This window comes from Canis lupus, chromosome 21 (genome assembly GCF_048164855.1).
Source record: "Canis lupus baileyi chromosome 21, mCanLup2.hap1, whole genome shotgun sequence".
Classification (NCBI taxonomy): domain Eukaryota; kingdom Metazoa; phylum Chordata; class Mammalia; order Carnivora; family Canidae; genus Canis; species Canis lupus.
The window spans coordinates 48,652,433-48,675,718 of NC_132858.1; the positions used below are offsets into that span (position 1 = coordinate 48,652,433).

At 47.3% G+C, this 23,286-nt stretch overlaps 1 protein-coding gene across 1 annotated transcript in view; it reads right to left on the reverse strand.

The window, feature by feature from the left end:
- The window catches only part of GLI3 (GLI family zinc finger 3), a 269,723-nt gene extending 261,415 nt beyond the window's left edge, over positions 1-8,308 (reverse strand). The window contains exon 1 of the mRNA XM_072791651.1: positions 8,179-8,308. The gene's annotated coding sequence lies outside the window, so the exon portion shown is untranslated. The remainder of the gene's footprint in view (positions 1-8,178) is intronic.
- Positions 8,309-23,286: the final 14,978 nt, after the last annotated feature.

A 23,286-nucleotide genomic window follows, 5' to 3' on the forward strand; every position in this document is an offset into this window, starting at 1 on the left:
GGGAGGTGCTCCGTGGAGTTCCAAAGTTCAACCGTGAGGCTTTACGTAGTAAATAGCATGAAAGAAAAAAAAAAAAAAATCGACGGTTCTGGGAACACGTGCAAAAACTCAGCCTTTCCCCTGGCAGGTCTCTCTGCAGTGAAACCTGGGATCCACAGACAAACAGGGTTTCTTCAACACTTAAAACCGTTCAAATCATTTCAAGAAAGCACCAGTGCTAAAGCCAGCAGGTCAGATGTTTGAACTGTATACAGCGACCTTCTAATCTAAGGTGAAATGAAACAGTAGTTATAAACTGATAATGCATCCTTTGTGAACGGCAGATTAATTTATTTCCCTAATCCAGTTGGTTTATTTTTAAGTTGCCTGAACCTGGGCAGTAATTCTCTTCCATTTTTTTTCCCCTTAATGCATGTAAAGATGCAAAAAAAAAAAAAAAAAACCTAAGTTAAAAGCTTGATTTGGGAACCTGATGCGTTTCTGATAGGCTGAAACAGCTCCTGCCAATGAGGGAGCAGAGAGAAGGCATTCCAGTAGGCAGAGCGGTGCTTTTAACAGCACCGTGATTAGGCCTTAAGTGAGAAATTATTCTGTGCAGCTCAGGGAACTATTGCTCAAGTGGAATAAGGCTTTCCTCCAGAGAAATTACATTTACTTACACCTGCCTGTATATTTATAAGCTGAATGATCTCCCTAATGTGCTCAGGTTTTAAAAAGCCAGAAAGGAACCAGCCTGTGTGAGGATTTCTGAGGGAGTCTCCCCTGTATCACTGAGGAGTGACATTTCTCTCACACTCTATTACCAGTAGATTTGCTGCTGCTTCAAGATGCTACCCTTGGAGCAAACGTTTAGGCAAAATTCCTATTAAATAGCTATACCTTCCTGTTAGCATTAAAACTCAGTTTCCAATGAAAACGAATCATTTGGGAAGTGAAAAAAAGAAATCAAGAAGCACCCACGAATGCGGATTGTAACTTTAGATCAATTCTGGAAGTCAAAAAAGGTCTGGGTGTCAACAAGCAAAATCTAGGGAATTTAGAACGTTTCAGTGGGTTTCATAGAAACACATTATAGAAACCCTCTTGCAGGTTTGTAGCGTGGCTGTTTCCTTGGGCTCCAACTTGCTTTCTGAACTTCAAATCCATTACATATGCAGAACCTGTGACCCTCCAACCATTTCTTTTTCTTTCCTCACTCTTCCCTGTCTGCACTGCTTTCTTTTCCTGCAAGAAAAGAAGCTCTACTTCATAAGTTCTTAATGAAATCTTCATGAATTTTTAATTACGGTATTTTTAAATGTACGATTATTTTACCTTTCTGCATGATTTGACTTTTTCCTTAATTAGGAAAACCTAAAACATGGACTGCAAATGAGCAAGCCCCTATGTGTTCAAGTTGCTACACGTGGTCTCTGGTAGCCTAGAGGGTTCCCCAAACCTGCTGGCTATTGTTTTCAGCCTTCCTTCCCTACACTTCAGGGACTCCTAACCTCAGAAGAGCAGTATTCATGATAGACATCCCAAAATGGAATTACTCTAAAAAGGAATGGAATTACTCTAAGGGGAAATAACTGCCTGGCTATGGATTAAGTGAATTTGGCTTTAGTAAATTAATGACATCTCAACTTTTAAGAAACCCACTTATTTAACTTCAACCACTGAAAAGCTTTTTTGACATGAAGTAATCACTGCTATTATGGTTAAAATCGCAAATGTCATTTTGTGTGCCAGTTTTACTTTTCTGTCTTCCATATTTAAAACAAAAGATCACCAGCTACTCTGACTTTCTCTGCTGCCAGGAGGACTTTACAAGAAACATTCCAGGGGAGTATAAAGTAGTATTTAATATTTGTTACCGTTTCTGAGTTTTGCAAAACTGTGAAAAGCCATCCACTATACTTTGGTTAGGCTTTGCAGGAAGCAGGTGCCGTTAACAATGAGTAAGAATGCAGAGCAAGCTGGCACCCCCACTTTCTGTGTGGGTTTGCTGGAGACAGACAATCCTCAGACACAAAATGGGATCTATAAGTCAGAGATCAGCCTATAGATCAGCCAAGCTCATGAAAACTGTGTTTCCCTTAAACCCACATAGATCACAAAAACATCATATCTGATCCAAGGTGTTCCCTGTCTCACTTCCCTGAGATTTATGGGAATTAAAAATTTTCGCACATTTTTGGAAGAAAAAAGAGTCCTAAATTTAAAAATTATTCCTAAATTTAAAAATTATTACTTAACATAACTTTTGGTTCCTAAGATCATGGATGTTTCTACAATTAAGCTTAAGAGTGCATGTCCTCTGAATAGTAATTTGCTTTTAAGCCACCACAAATACTAGACCAGTAATACCTGTTAGGTGTCAAAATCACCTAGAGCTATCCCAAAGGGACTTAATGTATTTTTTGTTTGTGTGTGATGTGTTCATCATGCTTTTAGCATCCCAATTTTTTAAGCTTTTGATTCCTGACTCTTAACTGCAATTTTAAAAGCAAATTTTCAAAAAACATTAAGGATTGTCAATTAAGTCTTATTCAGTACAAATCATTTCCTGGTCCACTGAGCCTATAAACTTTGCTGATTCACAGACTGAATTCTTCAGCTTATCATTCGCGTGTGCACCCCCGCACCCCCAATCATGTACAAAACTGCCAATGCAAACTGTACCAAACCGCACCCCCCCCCGCCCCCCACCAGTAATGCTTGGGTATGGAATTGCATTTGAACATCCACAGTTCAAACAGCAGATGCTGTTCTGAGGTGCATGACCTGGTCCACACTTCTGGCCACTCCATTCACGTTTCTGTTCCTCTGAGTTCATTAAGGCTTCATTCTTAGGAGGCTGGCTGAAGTTTCTCTACACACAGGTAACTCTCGAGACTGAATTATTCTTTTTAAAAATATCACAGAATGAAATCAATAATATGGTTTAACCATCTCATGCCTTCATTACTGCAATTTGAGAGTTAGCTTGCATCCAAATTGTGAGTATGCAGTCCCTTGCTGTAAAAAACCAACAGTTTATAATGTAAAGCACTCTGGAATATGGTTAGGTATTTTATGCAATCTTCAAAAAAAGTCAAAGTAGCCAAAGCTAAAAATGTGCAAATGAAAATAAGCAAGGAAGAGCCCACACTGTAGTCTGAAGGTATCCCACCAGAGATTTAAATGAAATTACATTTGTCTCCCACTATTTAATTTTATGGCATAAAAATTACTCAAATAAATACAATCAAATGCTTACATTTAAAACATACTCCTTTCTCAGTCTCTCTCTCTCTCTCATACACACATACTGTTGCCCCCTCCCATCAAAAAAAGAAAAAGAAAAGAAAAGAAAAGCCCCAAAGCTGTTTCAGGCCAGCAATCAATCCAATTTACTGCAGGTACAATTTATATGTACAGTACATGCCACAACAAAACCACAGTATGATGCCAACAGGGCCCTTAAGAAAGTTCTCCCCTAAATCTCTGGAAAGAAGCTTTAAAAGAAAGCAAGGATTACAGTCAGCTAGAAGGTAGGGAGGGGACTTACCTCAAACCCAGCCAAGCGGAAATCAGAGCAGTAATTCTACAAGTCGACAGAGTACACTTTCAAAGCTCTAATGGTGTGAAGAAGTGCCGGGCAGCATGGCCTGAAGGCAGCACTAATACAGTGATGACTAATGGTGGGGCCAGGGCAGACAATGAATTTGAGGCTTGAAAACTAACAGGAACCATGCAGTACTTTGACAAATGGGCTTTCACAATTTCATTCATTGAATAACCTTTAAGCACAAAATTGGCTGAGTTCTCTTGGGAATTATATGACATGTTGTTGGACGATGATGTAAGTATTTTCTTTTGTAATTATGACTCTTATGCAAAATGCAAAAGCACCATCTATGAGGACACAACTATAGATACTACACATGCAGATGTGGCGCCTCAACACAATATTGCCTTTCAGGAGGGGGCTGGAATGTTCCAATGCCACCTTATTAACTATGTAATGGCTTGTTCATTCAGTTTCTTTAGAGAGCCATAGATTTTCTGGGACATTCTGTCCGGTTGAAATATACACACACAGAACAAAAAACACTTTCACGTTTTAAAAAAAAAAAAAAAAAAAAAAAACACCCTCACAGTGGACCTGAGTAACCAAGAAGTGTGGCGCTAAAATATAGTACATTTCGAATTACAAGTGGAAAAAGTCTAATTTTAAGAGGCAAGGCAAAGGAAAAAGTGCCTTAGAACAATTGAGACACCACGTGAAGTTTGCACTTAGGCTCACGTTTAACATCCCATCTCTTTCAAAGGGCTCTCTCCCTTCCCTCTTCCCTGCCTAACGAGTCCTTCAATTTACAAATGATAATTTGGGCAATTTTTAAAGAGCGAAATGAAATATCTAAAGTGTCTCTAAATTAACAGCACCACTTACTCCAGACAGCATTGCCTTTAGCAGCTCCTAAAAACTTAAGAAAAGGATCTTAAAACAGGAAGCTTAGTGAGCTCATAAAACTGTTGTTGGAGCCAGGAACACATAGCATATTTAATCTGCAAACTGTGGGAGTCTACAGTGATTTCAGCAAGATCTGAGGCATGCCCTCAAGGTTTGCTGGGATCTGGGATTAGGGGGTTGATAAGAACCTCTACTGCCCATGGACATGTTTTTCTTCTGCAGTTAAACACAAATGCATAGAGACGTTTGACTGCTGCTTGGCGTTACTGCTCAAGTTATATAAAAGCTTTGCAGCTCCTTTTGCTGTCAATATATCAAAGTTTAAAAAAAATCATCAAAGTGTGAAATTTCATTTAAAGTCTTCGCCAGTCTACAGCTCTATTTCACAGGCCCATCACATAAAAGTAAAGATGAAAAATACCCTGAAAGTACTTGAAAAAGTTTGCAGCAGTACCCCTGCCCTGTTGTTGTTTATTCTGTCTCCCTTTATTTGCTTTGAAACTCCAACAAATCAATTTTCATCTGGAAAAATGACATGAAGTGAAGGGCAGCCTCCCCTACTAGCCTTTAATGAAAAGACAACCTGAAGTCATTATCAGAGTGGAATATTTTGCTTAACAAATTAAATTTATACACACACACACACACACAAACACACATTTCCTCTCTAGTCATTTCAGCATTGTGATTGCTCCTCATGATATAAGTTGGCAGAAAATTTCTTGAATCTTCCAAAACAAGTCAGACCGACTATGGAATATGAATGCCAGCAAAACTAAAACCTCCTTCAAAGGACTCTTTAGCTGGGGATTTACAACAATTGCATAAAGAAGAAAAGTCTGACTTTTAAGATAATCTACTATAGTCTAAAAGCATTAACATTCCATTGCTAAGGTTTTCTTGAGGATTTCATGACTCAGTGATTCACTTTTCCTTCAAGACTGGTTTTTCTTAGCATATTACCGTCTCCATATAAGTTGAGTGCATGGAACAATGATCATTAAATTGTTTCCTTTCCTAAACTCCCAAACCCTAGCCTCAAAAAAAAGGGCGGGGGGGGGGGCAGGGGGAGCGAGAAGGGGGAACCTCAGCAAACAGGATACCTTACATCCAGGGAAGGACCTAAGCACAGAGGAAGTCTGAAACCCTTGCAGCATGCAGGTAATTAAGAAAAGGGTCCAAGAAACAAAGGAAAGTCCAACTTTTAGGCTCAGGCATCAAATTGATAAATTAATGACTCTTTCATTAAATAAGTAATGAAATAATTCAACAGAGCCATTTTTCATCAGTACTGGATTTTCTCATTTCTGTCTATAGTCCTTTGCAAATTAGGCATACAGTGCAAGAGTGTTTGGATCAGGGCTCGATCAAGGAATACACGCACGTCAAAGGTACTGGGAAATGGTGGGTATCTAAGCTGGACCAACTAGCCTATGAATAATAACGCAGTCTATACCTTGTAAAGTGCTTCTGCATGTGTGAAATTTCACTAGACACCTCTCACATTGGACTCATTCAGGCATCTTAAACCAAAGCTTCCCGAGGCTGACTTTAAGAATTATATACCCTGAAAGGATCTCCCCTTAGGCAGGGAGTTTCTAATTAAATAGCTTTTAGTATAAAATAAACCCTCTTCTCCCCGTGAGTATGCTATTACAACTAATTTAAATGTTATTTCATGTTTGTTTTAGGTCTGACTATAGTCTAACTGGCCAAAGTGTTCGTGTACCACGTTATTAAGACCAATATTTCCTAACATAAACAAATTCTTTAGATACTTCACACAGTTTACATTGTTAAGACCAATCACCATGGCTTTAATACAGCCCCTTGACTGAACCGGTGTTCTGCTTTAGGAAAAATGAAGAGATTTTGAGGTTGTTTCACTACTTTAAAACATAGCATTTTCTGCCTTCAAAATAATCTTGACACATGTAATTAAGAAACTGTCAGGCTATTATTAATTTTTAATTTAAAACCTAAATGAAATAATTACAGGAATCCATCAATAAGGCACCTATTCAAATTACAGAACAATTACATAAATACTCAAAATTAATACTTTAGGCCAATTCTTGAAGATTTCAGCCTATAATGTGCTAAGACATCAAACAACGTAAAAAGTGTAACATGGAAACGATGAATAGTTCCTGCCTGAAATGAGATCATTTCAGTTGGCCGCGGCGGAGGCCCCCCACCAGCCATGCCCAACGCACTCAAGCTGGAACTCTTTTCAAAAGTTAATTTATTTCCACCAGGCACACATCTCAGGGATCTCAAAAACGGCCTCATCCAAATTTTGTACAAAATCACATTTTGGTGTGTGTGTGGTGGGGGGGGCGGGGGGGCTCGTTATTGTGAATTTCCAGAGGAGTGCTCTAGAGAGACCAGCTGGGGACAAGGAGAGGAAAAGGAGGGCAGAAGGTGGTTTTTTGGAGAACTAATAATACCAGTGCAGCTAGTGGCACTGCCCAGGTCTTCGCACAGCGGCCGGCCCTGCAGACCTCTGACTAAAGGGCTCTTTTACTTGGAGATGCGGACAGTCCATCATTTCAAACCGAAATGGCAGCTGGAAAATGTGGAACAGCTGGCAGAGAGCTGGGAGAAAATGTTTTACATAAATATATGTACATATAAACTGGCAGAGGGCCACAAGCACTGTACCCAAGGCCAGCAGCATCTACGCGGGGTAGGAGAAGTCGGGGCAGCAGGAATAGTGAGGACGCTGCCTCCTGCATCCTCTCAGTACGCGGGGTCAGCGGGGGCCGCCCGGGGCCAGCCCCCCACCCCCACCCCCACCCCCACGCCCGGGTCCCTCCTCGGGGGGCGGGGGGGCACCTCCTGCAGGAGCTGCAGGACCCACGACCCGAGCACAAAGTTCAGGGAAGGATACGAGGCCCGGCTGTGCACTGGCGCTTCGGCATCTGGCAATCTGCTTAAAAGTCGCTTCACAAACTCTCCAAGTTTGGGGTAAATATTTATTCCCTCTCGACTTCCTCCCGCCCGTTTTCCCCTCTGCAACTCCAGAAAGTAAGTGTCCCCTGCGGAGCGGTCCCTGCCCACTCTGCTCTGCAGACGCGCGGCCTGGCGAACCGCCGGGACCGGGCCACGGTGCCCCGCGCCCCCGCGCGCCCTCCCTGCAGCTCCTAACGCCTTTTAGTGCTTTTGTTTTCTATTGGCTTTTCTTTCTCTTTTCTTTTTTGCGCTGTGCCTGGAAAGGGAAAGAAATCAAAGCCTCCCAACCCCTGCCCCGACGGCCCAACTTTCACTTTGCCCCTCGGCATCCGCGCCCCGCACCCCCGCCCTCCCGAGGCCGCGCGGGCTGCGTGCGGACCCGGCTCCCCGGCCCGAGGGGGGCGGCGCGGGGCGCGGGGGCGCGGGGGCGCGGGGGCGCGGGGGGCCGCCGCCGCCGCCGCCAACTTCGTCCCCCTGCGGGACGGGAGGTCCTCGGGTCCGTCTGGGGCGCGCCGCCGCGGGCCGCCTCGGGCGCTGGGCACAGGGGCGCCCCGAGGAGGAGGAGGAGGAGGAGGAGGAGGAGGAGGGGGAGGAGGAGGGAGGGCTCGCTGCGACGCCGCCCGGGGGCTCTCCCGAAGTGGGCGCCTCTGACAGCCGTGCGCAGCTCCTCCCGGCCCCCGCGCTCGGGGACCCCCTCTGCACCCGGAGGCGGGGGCGGGCGCGGCCGCAGGAGCGGGCTGCAGGGTGCCCGGCCCGCGAGACAAAGAACTTCGGGCGGGACGTACCTGCGGCGGCGGCGGCTGTCAAGTCCCCGAACTTCCCATAGACCCGCGTCCCGGGCGCGGGGCGGGCGGCTCCGGGCTCCGCGCGGCCGCGGGCGGCTCGGGCTACGGCGAGCGGCGGGCCCGGGCGCGGGGTGCGCCCTCGGCGGGCATGGTGCGGCGCGGGCGGCCGCGGGGCGCGCGGGGCGGGCGGGCCGGGCCGGCGGGGCTGCGCGAGGGCGAGTGTGCGAGCGCGCCGGGGCCGGTGGCGCTGCCCCTGCCCGCTCCCGCCCGCTCGTGCAGCTCCGGCATCGGTTTCAGGGACCGTGTAATCCGATCCCTTCTGACTCACAGGCCCTGAGTGACAGTTGTGATTCGGCTCACCCGCGGGGGGGGGGGGGGGGCGGGGAGCGCGCCAGCCGGCCCCCGCGCGGTCCCCTCCCCGCGTCCAATCCCCTCTCGGGAACCGGGTCCCATCCCGGCCGCGCCGCCCGCGCCGGCGGAGGCGCCCCCCGCCCGACCCCGCGCCGGGCGCTACTCACGGGCTGGAAAAGTTGTCCCTCGGCTCCGCTCCCCTCCCTGGCGCTCCCTCCTTCCCTCTGCTCCTCCGCTTCCTCCTCCTCCTCCTCCTCCTCCTCCCCGCGCTCCTCCTCCCCCAAGTTTTAACAGAAGTTGCCGGACTCTCCCCCGCGCGCCCTCCTCCCCCTCCTCCCTGCCCCCTCCTCCTCCTCCTCCTCCTTCCCCTCCTCCTCCCCTCCTCCTCCCTCCCGCTCCCCCGCCCCCGCCCCGTCCCTCCTCCCGCGGCCACTCGCCGGCGCGGTGGGGACGCGCGGAGCAGCAGGACGCCCGCCGCCGCGGGGGGCGAAGTTGGGAAAACTTGCAGCGCTGCTCGCCTTACTTTTGCGTCCTCGCTCCTTCCAGGCCGCCGGGGCCCGCGCTTCCCCGCCCGCCGGGGCCCCGCGCCCGGGAGCCGGTCCCAGGCGCGCCGCGGGCGGCGAGGAGGCGGCGAGGGGGCGGCGCGCCGCAGGCCGGGGTCGGGGGGCTGGGGAGCCCGGGCGCCCCGGGCCACGCGCGCGCCTCCGCGCCTCCCCGCCTCCCCCGCCCCTCCCGGGTCCTCCCTCAGCCCTAGTCCTGCCCGCTCCTCCTCTTCCCCCTCCTTGACCCCGCGCCCGCTCGGCGCGCCGAGGCCCCACCCACCCGGCGAGGGGAAGGGGGCCCGGGCGTGATGTCACCGCCGCGCTCCCCGCGCTCCCCGCGCCCCGCCCGCGCCCCCGGCTCGCGCGCCCAGTGTGGGCTCCCCTTTCCCCGCCCGAGGCCTCCCGATCGCACCCCTCGGGCGCCTCCCCTGCTCCCCCCGCGTTTCCCCAGGCCGCCCCTGCAGCGCGCCTGCTCGCCGGGGGGATGCTTCGGAAGTTCAGGGTTTGCCTCTGCAGCGGGGCTCCTCCGCCTCGGGGCCCGGCCGGGGAAGCGGCCACTCCCGCTCACCCACGGCCCAGCCCGCGGCCCCCGAGGGCCACTCCGTAAAGGACACAAAAACAAAGACCCCGTGGCTTTGCAGCCGGGGCTGCAACGTGGTGCCTTCCCCTGAGCCTCGGAGTGTCTCTGTCCCAGATTTACTCGCGGCGGCCCGAGCTGCTGAAAATTAGCTTCTCTCCTTCCCCAACCGGGCAGCCCGCGGTGATCCTCCGTTCCCTTTGAACGCACCCAACCTGGACCTGTGGCGGAAGAAAGGGGATTGGGGGGGGGGGGGGTTGGTGGCGGTGGTAGAGACAGATGAAAAAAAGGAAAGCAAAACCCTGTGACATTCCCGAATCCATTCTTCTGGGGTAAGGGAGAGCCTAACCCACCCACCAGCCGCCAGCCATGCAGGGAGCTGAGGGTGCACTTGTATTGACTCGCTGAGCTTCTTGACTGAAGGAAGAACGTGGGTGGATGAATGATTAGCTATTATGATGTGAAGAGCATTTTGAGATTCAAATGCTTCACTGGAGGGTTTTTTTTTTTTTCTTTTTTTTTAAGGAAAGTGATGGTGGTATTCACTATTTGTTTCCTGAGACTTGTTGCTTATCTCAAAGACAAGAGGGAAGCAGACCCTGACTTCAGCTTTTCTGGTGGAAGCTGGAGGTACAGTGGGTCTGAAGGTCCTTTTTAGCCATTTAAGATTTCTCTCTCTCTCCACCTTAGCACTCCTAAGTAAATAAATCAATAAGCCGCCACCTACTCCTCCCACACGGAGCAGGGCTCTCAGGATACCTGGCTGGTGGTCCTGGCTTCCCCTCACTAACTGGCCTCAGGCCCAGGCCCCCAGGCCGGGGACCATTCTCTGAGCCTCTGTGGGCTCCGAGTCCATCTGTGGGTTGATGATAGGAAAACCGGGCCACATACCTCCCAGGATGTGTGTGGGTTTGCAATGAGATAATGCATGTGAAAGTATAAAGGGACACAAATGTGTAAGAAGTATTATCATCCTTTTGCAATTGCAGAGGACTGCAAGCTACTCTTTCCCATATATACTCCTCCAGCATCAGTCACAATTTTTTTTTTTTTTTTTTTTTTGGTATTCAAGTACTGCCTATGCCTCAATGACATGAATGCAAATAATAAAACCCGATAGCCTCTTCTGTTCACCCACTGGCAAAAAATAAATAAAAAGAAGAGAGACAGCCAATAAATCAACAACTTGAATAAACTAGAGATTTTGACTTTTACTTAACACAGTCTTCTAGCACATTTTGGATCATGAAGATCTCGATTCTCAGTTTTTTCAAAGACAAGAACAAAGAAAAGGCAGCTCATCTTTACTCTTAGGCCCATCAGAACAGTGAAAAGCAAAAGGGAAAGAAGATGCTGGCGTCTCCTGCGGGTCCCCGCTTCTTCACCTGAGATTCTTGGTGGAGACACTACTCTGCTGTCGCGGTGGCATTTTGCAAAATGGTGGGGCAAAGAAAACAGAAAAAAAAAAACGAGGTTTGCCTTCCTGTGAGTTAAATAATGCCATAATGCTGTGACTTTCTATTTTAACACCAGAACTTTTTCCAAATGACATCTTCTATGGAATCCTAAGGTATAAAAAAAAAAGTGGGGGGTAGCTCCCATCGTATTTGGGATGATGGGGTCTCAGAGCCCAGCCCTTTCTCTTGTCACCCACCCCTTTTCTGCAGTGGCACCTAAGACATCTTGAAAATCCCCAAGTCATGCTGGAAACATTGGAACCTCTCTTGTAATGATAAACAGGCACTTACAGATGTCCTGGGCTCTGAGGTTGTCCTTCCTCCATGTCTAAAATTCCACCGTTATACATTCATTTATTGCTATGTCTCATCAGTTCTCTTTTCAAATGCAAATATCCTAGGAAATTTTAATATAGTGAGTCCTCAAAATGATTAAGCATATAAGACAGATTTTTTTTTCTCCTTCTTCTTTGCAAAAATGGGATGAAAGAGGAGACTTGAAGATCTCTGTATTAGTTTCCTAGGGCTGCCGTAACAAACTACCACAACGTGGGTGGCTTACAACAAGGAAGATCGATCGTCTTCGGTTCTGGAGGCTAGAGGTCCAAAATCAAAGTCTCGGCAGGGCCTTTGCTCCCTCTGAACGCTCTTGTGCGTCCCTCCTTGCCTTTTCCTGGCTTCTGGTGGTGTCTGTCGATGCCTGGCGTTCCTTGGCTTGCAGCGGCTTCACTCAACTCCTGCCTCCCTCGTCATATGGCATGTTCCCTGGGTCTGTCTCCCCTCTTCCCGAGGACGTCAGTCGTACAGGATTATGTATGACCTCATCCTGCCCTAGTACCTCTGCAACAACCCCCTTTCCATACCAGATCACACTTGGCCATTCTGAGAGTTAGAACTGCACCGTATCTTTTTCTGGAGGGACTCGACACAACCCACCACGACATTGGAAGAGATGAAGGATCCGCAGTGGAGAGGGCAAAGGGTGAGCCCGAGAACCAGCTCTCCGTGCTCCTCTGCATTCCTTTGCCCTGTCATGTGGGCGCTGCACAACTTCCATTCTCGCCTGTTCTTACCCCTGCAGCTTTTCCATCTCCTTGCAGTGGCCCCCTTTGAATGGTTGAGAAATCCCAAGGGGATATTTCATGGACAACTCCTTGCTGTTAAGTGGTGACAGGATTCCCACTCACATGGGCTGAGGTTAATCTAAAGGAGAGGAGAGGGCAGGTATTTCCTGAAAAGTCCGTATGTGTGTATGTAGGCTTCAGGCAACGTGGGATCCAGGGGCTCCAACCATGTCTGCTGAATTCTATTTGTGTTTTTCAGCTAGGCCTTACTCACCCCTCCTACACACTGTCTTTGGGCAACCAAGGAGGTGGCTGGAGGCAGCTGCATTTTACATAGTCAGTCTTACTGTTTGAACTCCCAGAGAATAATAAGCACCTGGCCCAAGGAGACACACTATTCCTCTCAGTCAGGCAAGAGCGATGGTTGCCTGCCAGGTGATGATGATGAACGCTTAGGCTGCATAAACCCCACCGTGGTGACTGCCCCTTTTTTCCTCTCTTGTGCTGGTCTCCTCCTGTAAATGCACCTTCACGTCACTTGCCCACCATCGGGCTGCCTGCTGGGCGGTGGTGCCTCCCATGCTCCATGTTCTCGGGCATCCTCAGTACCCTGAATTCCCGTTCATCCCACATCTGTGGGGCGAGACAGATTCTTTCAGTCTTTGGAATTATACTTGATCACAAGGCTCTGAATATGCTGTTCCTGATGTATGACTCTCTCACCAATTTTCTTTTTGAAAATAGCTCAGAAGTGCTTAGAACCTTTTTTTCTCTCGGGGACTAACACCTCTTTCATGTCCCTAAACTGAAGATCCCGAAGGCTCTCCTGATGCAGATAGAAACACTCACGCACACCCAGGTGAATACCCACCTACCCACCCACCAGTGAGACTCTACAAGCCTCTCGGCTGCACACTGTCTTCATTTATGGGGACTTACTGCCCAGGAGGCTCCAGGGTGTGGCATGCACATCCACTGCTTGCACGTAACATAACTCGCCTACTCGCCTACCCGACCTCTAGCTTTGCAAACCTCTCTGAATTACAGGGGAAGAACACGGCTTAACACTGTAACTAGGACTCCGAGTGTCTCTAACTGGTCATCTCCGAAGTGTGTAGGTATTAGGTAAGACACTCTTCCCTAGAGATTCTCAATGCCTTGAAAAATGGTGGGAGTTCAAATACTGTCTTGCCTACATTCGAGAACCAAATTCCAGAACAAAAATAAGGTTTCCTAAGTCTGTTCTCGTTTCCCTAACTGACCTGCTCCCTAAGCAAGGGCAGCTAGAGAAGGCGGCCCCCTCTCTCCCTGGCCAGAAAGCCTGGGCTCCCAGGGCTGTCTCATCAAGGTCATTACAAGGAGAGGGGAACTTGGTGGGAGGCACACAAGGAGACAGCGAGAACCAAGGTTCCAGACCCCAGTGTCACCCCCCCCATTACATTCTCTGCAGCCCACCCTCCCTCCTCTGACCTCCTAATTTCCTAAAGTGCTCTCTTCTGGACTCACTCCCAGGGCCATGACAAATGATTCCTAGACCGAGCTGATTTGACTTCCTGAGGGCAACACTTGGCCCAGGTCAGCTTCCTCCTGCCCTCTCTCATTTCCTGGCATGGTGGTTCTGCGGGCGCTGCACCCACCAGCCAGGGTGCATGCAGGGAAAGCCCCCGGGGGGGCCGGCCAATCCTCAGCCACGCAGAAGTCTCGGGAGTGCCCCTGGGAAGAAACACTCCCCGAGAGGGATCCACGTGACCCCACGTGAGCTTCCCCACGCTGACTGGCTGGTTGCCAGCCGGGGCATATGCATCACACAGGTGCCCTTCCCAGGGTCTCTCACTCAGCACCCCTGTAATTTATTCTTCCATCTTCCTGGAACACTGGGATTATAAATGTAACCCAGATGTCAGCTGTGTCCCTCTTCACCTTGGAGATGTAGCTGTAATTGGCTTGGACCTCAGCCAGTCCCACGGGTTGGGAAGACCTCAACCCCTCCCTCTGGATTTCTGCAAAGTTCAGAGCCCCACAGGACAAGTTCCCAATCCACAGGAAATCCACCCACAGCGGGCATGGGGCCAGTCTGGTAGATTTTACTGATGATCTGGGTCGCTTCGGTGGATTTTCTCCACCGAATAAAATAAGTTTCTTCCCGTGTCTCAAACAAAGCAGTCTAGTGAGCCGCATCTGTTTCTGGAGAGCTCACCTTCTCTTCCGAGGAGCTCGTTCATGGGACACGCTGGTTGACCTCTCCAGTGTCCCTCTGCCCGGGTCTGCTCACCACCTTTGGGATCATCTTGCGTCCACCTGGCAGCAAGGTCCAGGCCTTCTTTGAGCCTCCTGAAAGGTCAAGCACTGGCCTGTGGGACAGATGTTGTCTGCTGATGCATGTTATTTGAGGTGCGGGAGTAAATTTGGTCCTATCCTCTTCCTTTTGCTGTGGTCTCCACCACTCCCATACTTGGGGCTGGACTCATTGACATGATCTGTCTCCCGCCTGGAAACTTTTGAGGTGGCATGGTTTTGCCCTAAACAATCCACCCACACAAACTGTGGGTTTTATCCTGTGTCTTTTCATTAAACAGGCTGTAAAGGAGAGGATGTAATCTCAAACGCATCACAGCAACTAGCTCCAATATTTCCCACTAGAATTTCTGTCTCCATCTGTCTCTGGCCGGGCCCCACTGCATTATTTTAATTTACTCTGTTCTTCTGCTCAGTGCCCAGCCTCACAGATTCCCCTTTCCTCAGGCAGAGCAATTCACTCCTGCCCCTCTCTGCTGGGTGTTCGAGAGACTCCCATGTACAGCAAAACAGGAGCCCTCCCGGCGACAAGATCCACCTTCCTTAAAAAGTGGTTTAGAGCATCTTGTTTTTTTTTTTTTTTAATTTTTATTTATTTATGATAGCCACACAGAGACAGAGAGAGAGAGAGAGGCAGAGACACAGGCAGAGGGAGAAACAGGCTCCATGCACCAGGAGCCCGATGTGGGATTCGATCCCAGGTCTCTAGGATCGCGCCCTGGGCCAAAGGCAGGCGCTAAACCGCTGCGCCACCCAGAGATCCTTAGAGCATCTTGTTGAAGTTCATCTTGTCTTCTGGGCCCCACTCCCTGGCCTTCTACACACTGCACCCAACAACTCATCAGTATATTTTTTCCAAACAAGGTATGAAGAATTCCTCTAAGGAATTCCAGTGAACAAAACTTCCTGTATGTGCTACATAAGAAACTGGGAGAAGAGAGGCCACGTTTCTGGGAACACGATGAGGAGTTCAGATATTTTATGAAAAGTCGAGAAGCAGTGGTCATGTACTAATTTCCTCTTCCTCCAACTTTTTATGCCAGCCAAGCCCAAGGTTACCGGTTATAGCCTTTTCATGCTCGATAAGGAAGACATTGGAGATGTGAGGGTTTAAGTCTCTGTTCTCCTTCACCTATGAAAGTGGGACTTGTTGTGAATAGTTTCTCTACTGAAGTATACAAAGTCACAGAACTATTTCAAGAGTCTATTACTCACCAAGAGCTCTCCGAAGAAGCATTCCTTCAAAGAAACAACCTGCCGATTCCAGACAACTTGCTACTCTTCCTGGCTCATGATGTTTTAGAAGTCATTTACCAGTTCATCCTTCCGAAAGAGCAAAGATTCAGCTCCTGACCCCTGGGTACTCTGGGTTTTTCTTTCTACAAACCCAGCAACCAGTGTGGCTCTGCAGGATGACAGTGTGCGGACAAGGCTGTGCGAAAAGAAGAGGTTTCCTTCCTAGTCCAGACTGCCCACACCTGGGAAGCCTTAGATCAATTCTCCATCCAGTCATTGATTCATTCAACAAACGTGCATGGAGTGCGAAACGTGTGACCAGCTGCACAAGCCGTCGGGCATATGGTGGTGAGCCAATAACTACATCCCTTGTCCTCACGGAGCCTAGAACCTAGTGGGGGAGGCAAACACGAGCACACACACACACACACACACACACACACAGTGTGGTAAGCAAAATAAAGAACCTGGATATCAAGATATCAAGATGAGTACCTTCCATGAGGGGGGTAGCCCCGGGGGGCCTCTACGAGGAGGTGTTCACCCCACAGCCTTAAGTGATATCAAAAAGGGTTTCAAGATCCTTGTTTAAAAGGCATGTTGTTATAACGGAAGTGTCAGGATATGCTTACTTGATAATTTTACTCCTTAAATTAAGAACCACACATGGCATTTATTTTTCTTTCCTTAACACTTCACATCGTATTTGAAAGGATCGATTCTACATGGGGCTTCAGCTCCCAAGACACTGTCTGGAGAAAGCTTGCTCCACTTATTTGCCATGTGAAATGCCACATGCGAAATATTCATTCGGCCCGTTCTTAAGCCTACAAGGTTACAGGTGGTGTCTATCTGTGGAGCCTATTTCAGAGTGAGGCTTGCCAAGGAGCACACTTGTATGAAGGCAGGACGTAAAATCAAAGTTGAGTCTAAAATACCAGTGCATCACGGCCTTGTGTGCTTGTTAACTTGAATTAACAGTGCCTGAACAACTGCAGTCAGATTTCACCTACTCATGCAAAATGAAGTGGAGACGTGAGTAAATTTTCTTTATGTGGGCCAGTCAATTAAGGCAAAAAGTGGTTAGTTAGCCTAGATTATCCAGATTCTGCTCTTATCAGGAGGCTGCATCAGAAAGGCAGAATGAAACACCTCTCTTTTCAAAAATGTCAAATAATCACGGTGCTGATTGGAAAGGTGCTGGGTAGATAGCCATCAAGGTTAAAGTCTCCCAAAGAAGGAGCCAGGCTGTGAAGAATCCATTCAAGCTTGCCCAAATAAAAGGGACTCAGGCAGTAATTAAATTCCTGCATATTTCTTAAACCCAAAGAGAGGGCATTCAGCTTGGACAAGGCACCTTTCACAATAGAGCTTCTATTAAGGACAAGGTTTTAGGGGTTTTAGAGACTTTTTTTCTTTTTGTATTGCCAATTATACCATGCCCAGATACCTATGTTTCCCAAGGGAAATGGTTCCTATCCCAGAATCATAACCTTCAGCTCCAGCTTGTTTGCCAGGAGCCCTCACATAAGGGTCTACTGATTTATGGTGCACTGGGCTTTCCCATTCTTATCTTATAACTGGAAGATCCTAGTTATGGAAGTAATGGAAGTAGTCCATCCACTTGCTATCAGGTCGGTATGGAAGCTCCATTACCCTTAAAATTCAGCTCAGTGTTGGTGACAAAGCCTGGGCTCAAAGAACCTTGGTAAATTCTACTTCTGCGTCTTCTTGGCCATATGTTTTTGGGCAAGCTACTCAAGTGCCCTGAGCTGCGGTTTCCTCCTAGGTAAAATGGAATCCTAAGACCTACTCAATAAGATGATTTAAAGAATGAAATGAAATAATAGATATTCAAACTTTATTTTTCCCACTTAACTTAAAGATGCTTAGAGTAGTTCCAGGGTAGGATCTCCATATACCTTTGTTAAATGAATGAAATAGGTGATGATGAGAGAGAGAGTGAGAGAGAACTCCATGAAGGAGAGAAAGACCACATGGAATGAAGCTGGATAGTGTTCTGCTCCAGTAGGGACTGCAGGGCTTGCGTGGCATACAGGTAATGGAGATTTGGAAGAAGCACTCTCAGCTCCAGAGTCGGTGGAAAGAGGTTGGGCAGAGGGCCATTGGAGGCAACAAAAACCACAGCCTCTGGAGCGCGGCCCCTCCCATCGCCCTCTGTGCCACCCTCATCGATTTCCACCTTGTACAGTTCTACAGTTGCCATTCGAAGCCATGGGGCATGGGTCTAATGAAACCTGACCCTTGGGACCCATGTGTCCATCTGGGCCTGAGGTAGAGGGGCTACACCATACTCTTAACAGGGGAATGGCCAGTCATGCTGTCAGGCTGAGACATCAGCCTACCCCTGGCATCATCACTGGGTTCAAGCACATACACCTCCTAGCCACAAACACTGCTTTGTAGCCTCTCTGATTCTGTCCCCCAACTTATCTCCATATGTAGGCATGGTCTAGGGGGAATCACTCATGTGTGAGTTTTTTGGTCTCTATTTATGTATTTATTAGCAACTGCACACTTTCTGATGGACAAGGCTGTCTCTGAGCACTAGTATGTGGCCTCCTCACAGGGAAAGAGAAATGCCTGTACCTTATCAAGGAGTCACACTGATTTTAAGAGAGCAGACTGTAGATATGGTAAAAAAATATCACTACACTGGACCTATGACTCTTGTACTCAGGGGAATTCTCAATGCTATGCTTTCCTCCCTAAATAATATCTTTATGAAGGCCCTGAAACCAGCTGTTATCTTCTACAGTTGATACATTTTTAGTCCCTTGGTAGTTAAAGGCTTATTGATGATGTGTCTTTTTTTTTTTAAGATTTTATTTATTTATCCACAAGAGACACAGAGAGAGAGGTGGAGACATAGGCAGAGGGAGAGGCAGCTCCCTGTGGGGAGCCCAACTCAGGATTTGATCCTGGGACCCTGGGATACACCCTGAACCAAAGCAGATGCCACTGAGCCCACCCAAAGGTCCCTCTTTTTTTTTTTTTTTTTTAAGAAATACTACCCTTTCTGCTGAGACTATCTGGCAAAAGTTTATCCTGATATTTTCTGAGAATGGGTTTGCAAGCACCTGTCTTATATGTGTCAACACCCCAAGCAAGCTGGCCTGTAGTCCCAGAACTCTGAACATGGTAGCTCTTGCTGTGGCCTCTCAAATATCTGAAGTTCCTGTGTCTCTCTTTATTTGCAGATCACAGAAACCCAATGGTTTAAGTCAGAAAGAGTAAGCCATTAGAAAGATAATATGAGAGTAAGCTTCAGGAAGGGAGAATGCACATGACCTTCAGAGTGTCACTTTTGAGACTCTCTTCATCCCTTAGCTTTAGCTTTCTTTGTGCCTTGACTGGAGTGTCTTGCTGAGTACCGTGTCCCTCCAACCACACCTGACCTCAGATGGGAAGAAAATTCACCACTTAAGGCTCCAGATCATGGAGAAGGAATGACTCTCTACATCTGATTCTTTTCAAAAATCCCGTGAGATAAATGCAGTACAGCTAGATGCAGGTATTAGGATTTGTTGGTTGGTTTGATTTGTAGCAAGTGAGGGGGGAGTGTTATGGTAACTCCTGCACTCTCGTGTTGGTCAAAAGATGGTGACACCAACCTAATGTAGAGTACAGGACTCTCCATACAGGAAGAGCATGTGATAGTAGAGGGGAAGGGTGTTATGGGAAGCAGGTTGGGGAGAATTAGGTACCATTAGGATATTTCCAGTTTGACGTCTATGTAATAATAAAAGAAATATTTTTAAGATACTAGATGTATAGGGATCCCTGGTGGCTCAGCGGTTTAGTGCCTGCCTTTGGCTCAGGGTGTGATCCTGGAGTCCCGGGATCGAGCCTGTTTCTCCCTCTGCCTGTGTCTCTGCTTCTCTCTCTCTCTCTCTCTCTCTCTGTGTGTGTGTGTGTGTCTCATGAATAGATAAATAAAATATTTTTTAAAAAAAGATACTAGATGTATAAACATGGAATTGGGTCTAGGTGCAGGGACAAGTTTGAGCTGGAGATAAAGACTTGAGAATCCTAAATACATAAGGAAAACTATGGGAAAAAGATGGATTCAGCAGGAAAAGCATAGAGACCCAAGGAAGACAATGTAATACAACCCAGGGCAAGGACAACACTGAGTGCCGACCTAATAATGTTGATAGTCCACCCAGGAAAACTGGGAAGAAGAAGCTGGAGTGGTAGGAAGGTAGCCAAGGAAGCAAGGGTTGTTGCAGAATGAAGTGGTCACTGTTCAAATACAGAGGAGGATTAGATGAGGTGGGGATTAAAATGTGGATAGTGGATTTGGCAATATGGTTTCCTGGGTGAACATTTATTGAACATCTAGTAGGTGCCAGGCACTGTTCTAGATGCTGAGGAGAAGGCGAGGAAGGCAGGAGCTAAACGTGGGGCCTCTCTAACTTGAATGTGAATCTCACTTGGGAATCTTGGTGCCACGTGGGGTCCGCTCAGTAGCCTGCAGGGGGTCTGGGATCCTGCATTTCTAAGAAGTCCCCAGGTGACACAATGCTGTTAATCTGCAGGCCCCACTTCCATCTTCAAGTTAGACAACATGACCATATAGATCATAATAAGGAGTTGGATTTGATTCTCAGTGAGACAGTGGGAACTACCGGTGTCTTTGAAAAGTAGTTTTAGGGAAACGTGGGACTACAATCGGTTTTCACCAGGAAGTCAGAGTGGAGATGAGACACTGAAAGGAAGGAGAGTTGGGGTTGAAACACTCATTTTCTGGCAGCTCAGATGGCTGAAGCATCAGCTATAGGTGTACACTGTGGTCAACCAACCATAGCAAACAGAAGGATTTTCCAGGTAATGTGCCTTCTGTCCCTCAAACATATGTCCCCTCTTCCCATTTTTTCCTGCACAACATGTGCCATTTTTGTGGCATACAATTAGATAAGCAAAACCAAAACAAATTGTACTTGAACTGCTCACTTAATGACTCACCTGAGAATTTGGATTGTTGACTTCCTAGACCAGTGGCTCATAGGTCAACATATTCATTGATTTAGCCTAAATTATTTGCCTTATGAATTTTGACTGCTTTCTTAAGCTGATTATACAGGGGAAGGCCTAATGTCTGGCTTTCCAAGGCTTGGGTGGTGGGTCTATGTAGTTACTAATGTTATTTTTGTTTCGTTCTGTTTCAAGTGGGGCATTGGCAAGGTGTGTAGAGTGGGAAGTAGAGAGGAGAGGATACTGCTGCCAACTGTCTTCTGTGACCACTGAACCGAAATGTGATGTCCCTCCTTCAGCCCCAGCTGCATGGAGCTGGGGGCGGTTCTGACTTGCATAGATGGTTGCCCTGGACCAACTTGCATAGATGGTTGCCCTGGACCAACTTGCATAGATGGTTGCCCTGGACCAACTTGTCACCTGGGGACTTCTTGGACAAAAAGTTTCCAGGCTACCTGTTGATCGGCACCTTTAAACCATGACACTGTTCCATTATGGTCCAATGTATTGACAAGCTACAGGTCTCATCCAGTTGCAAACATCTTGACATTTCAGGGAGAACAGAGCAAATGCCATTACAGAAAAGAAAGAATGTAAAATAGTGAAATTCTTTTTAGCTGACTGTCAGATTTCTGTCTCTTGTTCCTTTTAAGTTTTTTTTTTTAAGATTTTATTTATTTATTCATGAGAGACGCACAAAGAGAGGCAGAGACACAGACAGAGGGAGAAGCAGGCTCCCCCTGGGGAGCCTGATGTGGGACTCAATACCAGGATCCCGGGATCATGCCCTGAGCTGAAGGCAGATGCTCAACCACTGAGCCACCTGGGCGTCCGCTTTTAAGGGTTTTTTTTTTTTCTGTATATGATCCAGTACTTAATTTTTTGATGGGTTGATGTGAAATATAAAGTATTAGAAAAGGATGAGAAATCATTGGCACTGTGTTGAGCAGGGGCTACTGAACACTTCCACACATCCCTATAGCTCACTGTGTCCCCAGGGAAGACAGGCATAGCATGTTCTGGTCTGGAGCTCCAGCTCTGGGCAGGCTTCCTGGAGGGGGAGTATCTCTTTCTAGACTGTTTCATAGTCGTGACGCACAGTGGCAATGCAGAATAAAATGGGAACTCGTCCTAGATAGAATTACAATTCTGTTTCTGAGTCTTCCTTCCCAATCCACCAATCAGATAGACCCAGGCTTCTGATAGAAATACGTACAACTAAGAAATGCAGTGAGACTCCGTGTAGTGTTCGGATCCGTATGCCAGTGGATGGGAGACTCTGGAAAAGGGATTGAATATTTTACTTGTCAATTACTACAAGTATGTTCTTTACCTAAAATAAATAAATAAATAAGTGGCCCATTTATAAACCCATAGATTTCAGTCCTCCTCCAAAGACCCCAAATCTCAAATTGGTACTAAACTATAGAACTGTAAAAGTTTCTACAGTGTTTCCCTCAATGCATCCCTGGAAATCTTCTTGAGAAGCAAATCATCGTAAAGTGGCTCGTATTTTCCTAGAGGGACAGTGGCATAATTGGGACTTGAGATACTGACTAAGCATATGGAGTAAAATAAATCATAAATATGGCCACCAATCTAACATGAATGAAAAGCCATAACTGCTATAAACCTCAGTGATCACTTAACATTTTAAAATTATGTTCTAAGTCACGGAGGCCTCTAATTTTATGGCTGCGAGGGACCTCCGTGGTTATCTTGTCCAGCCCACAATTTGGAGACAAGGAAATTTAAATCAAAGAAGATTAAGTGATTTGCTTAATTTAGTTAGAAGCAGAGCCAGGACCAGGTCCCCATCTCCCCCTTCCACTTAGTCCTTCCTCCATAATACCCTGCAAATTAAACATGTAAATACTAAAGGAGTAAAAATACACATAGAGGAGACCATAGAGTGACACTATCATCAATGTGACCAAATATTAATATTTTTATTGTAACAAGATGTGAATTTGACATCTAAGTAATAACTCTCTTGTCCTCTTTAGAATTTAGGAGGGTATTTTCGGGGACCCGACCCTGCAGTGGTAGCACAAAAGTAGCCAGAGACAACATGCAGGACAATGGGTGGTCTGGTGTTCCACGGACAATGACATTTGAATTTCATACAGTTTTCATGTTTTCTGTGTGCCACAAAATGTTGTTCTTCTTTTGATTTTTTTCCCCCCAACCACTTAAAAATATAAAAACTGTTCTTAGCTTCAGCCATACAAAAACAGATGGAGGGAGGGTCAAATCTGGCCTGTCAGTTTGCTAAACTGTCTTAGTGGGAAAAAGGAGTGAGGGGTTCAAGTGAAAAAGACCTAGTTGAAAAAAATATTTGTCATACCTTGGGGTTGTTACTTAACTTTCCTCTGTCTTAGTTTGACCATCTGTAAATGTGGGTGATACCAGCTACTTCACAGGAAGCCCATGAGGACCAAGTGAGTTAACCTACCCAGGGCCCAGTGTGGAGAGCAGGGCAGCTGCTGAGTTCATGTTAGTTCCCTTCGCTGCCTTTTGTCTTCCTAACCCCCGTACAAGTACACACAATGCACACAGTCACACACTCATGCTTTTTATTTCCTAAC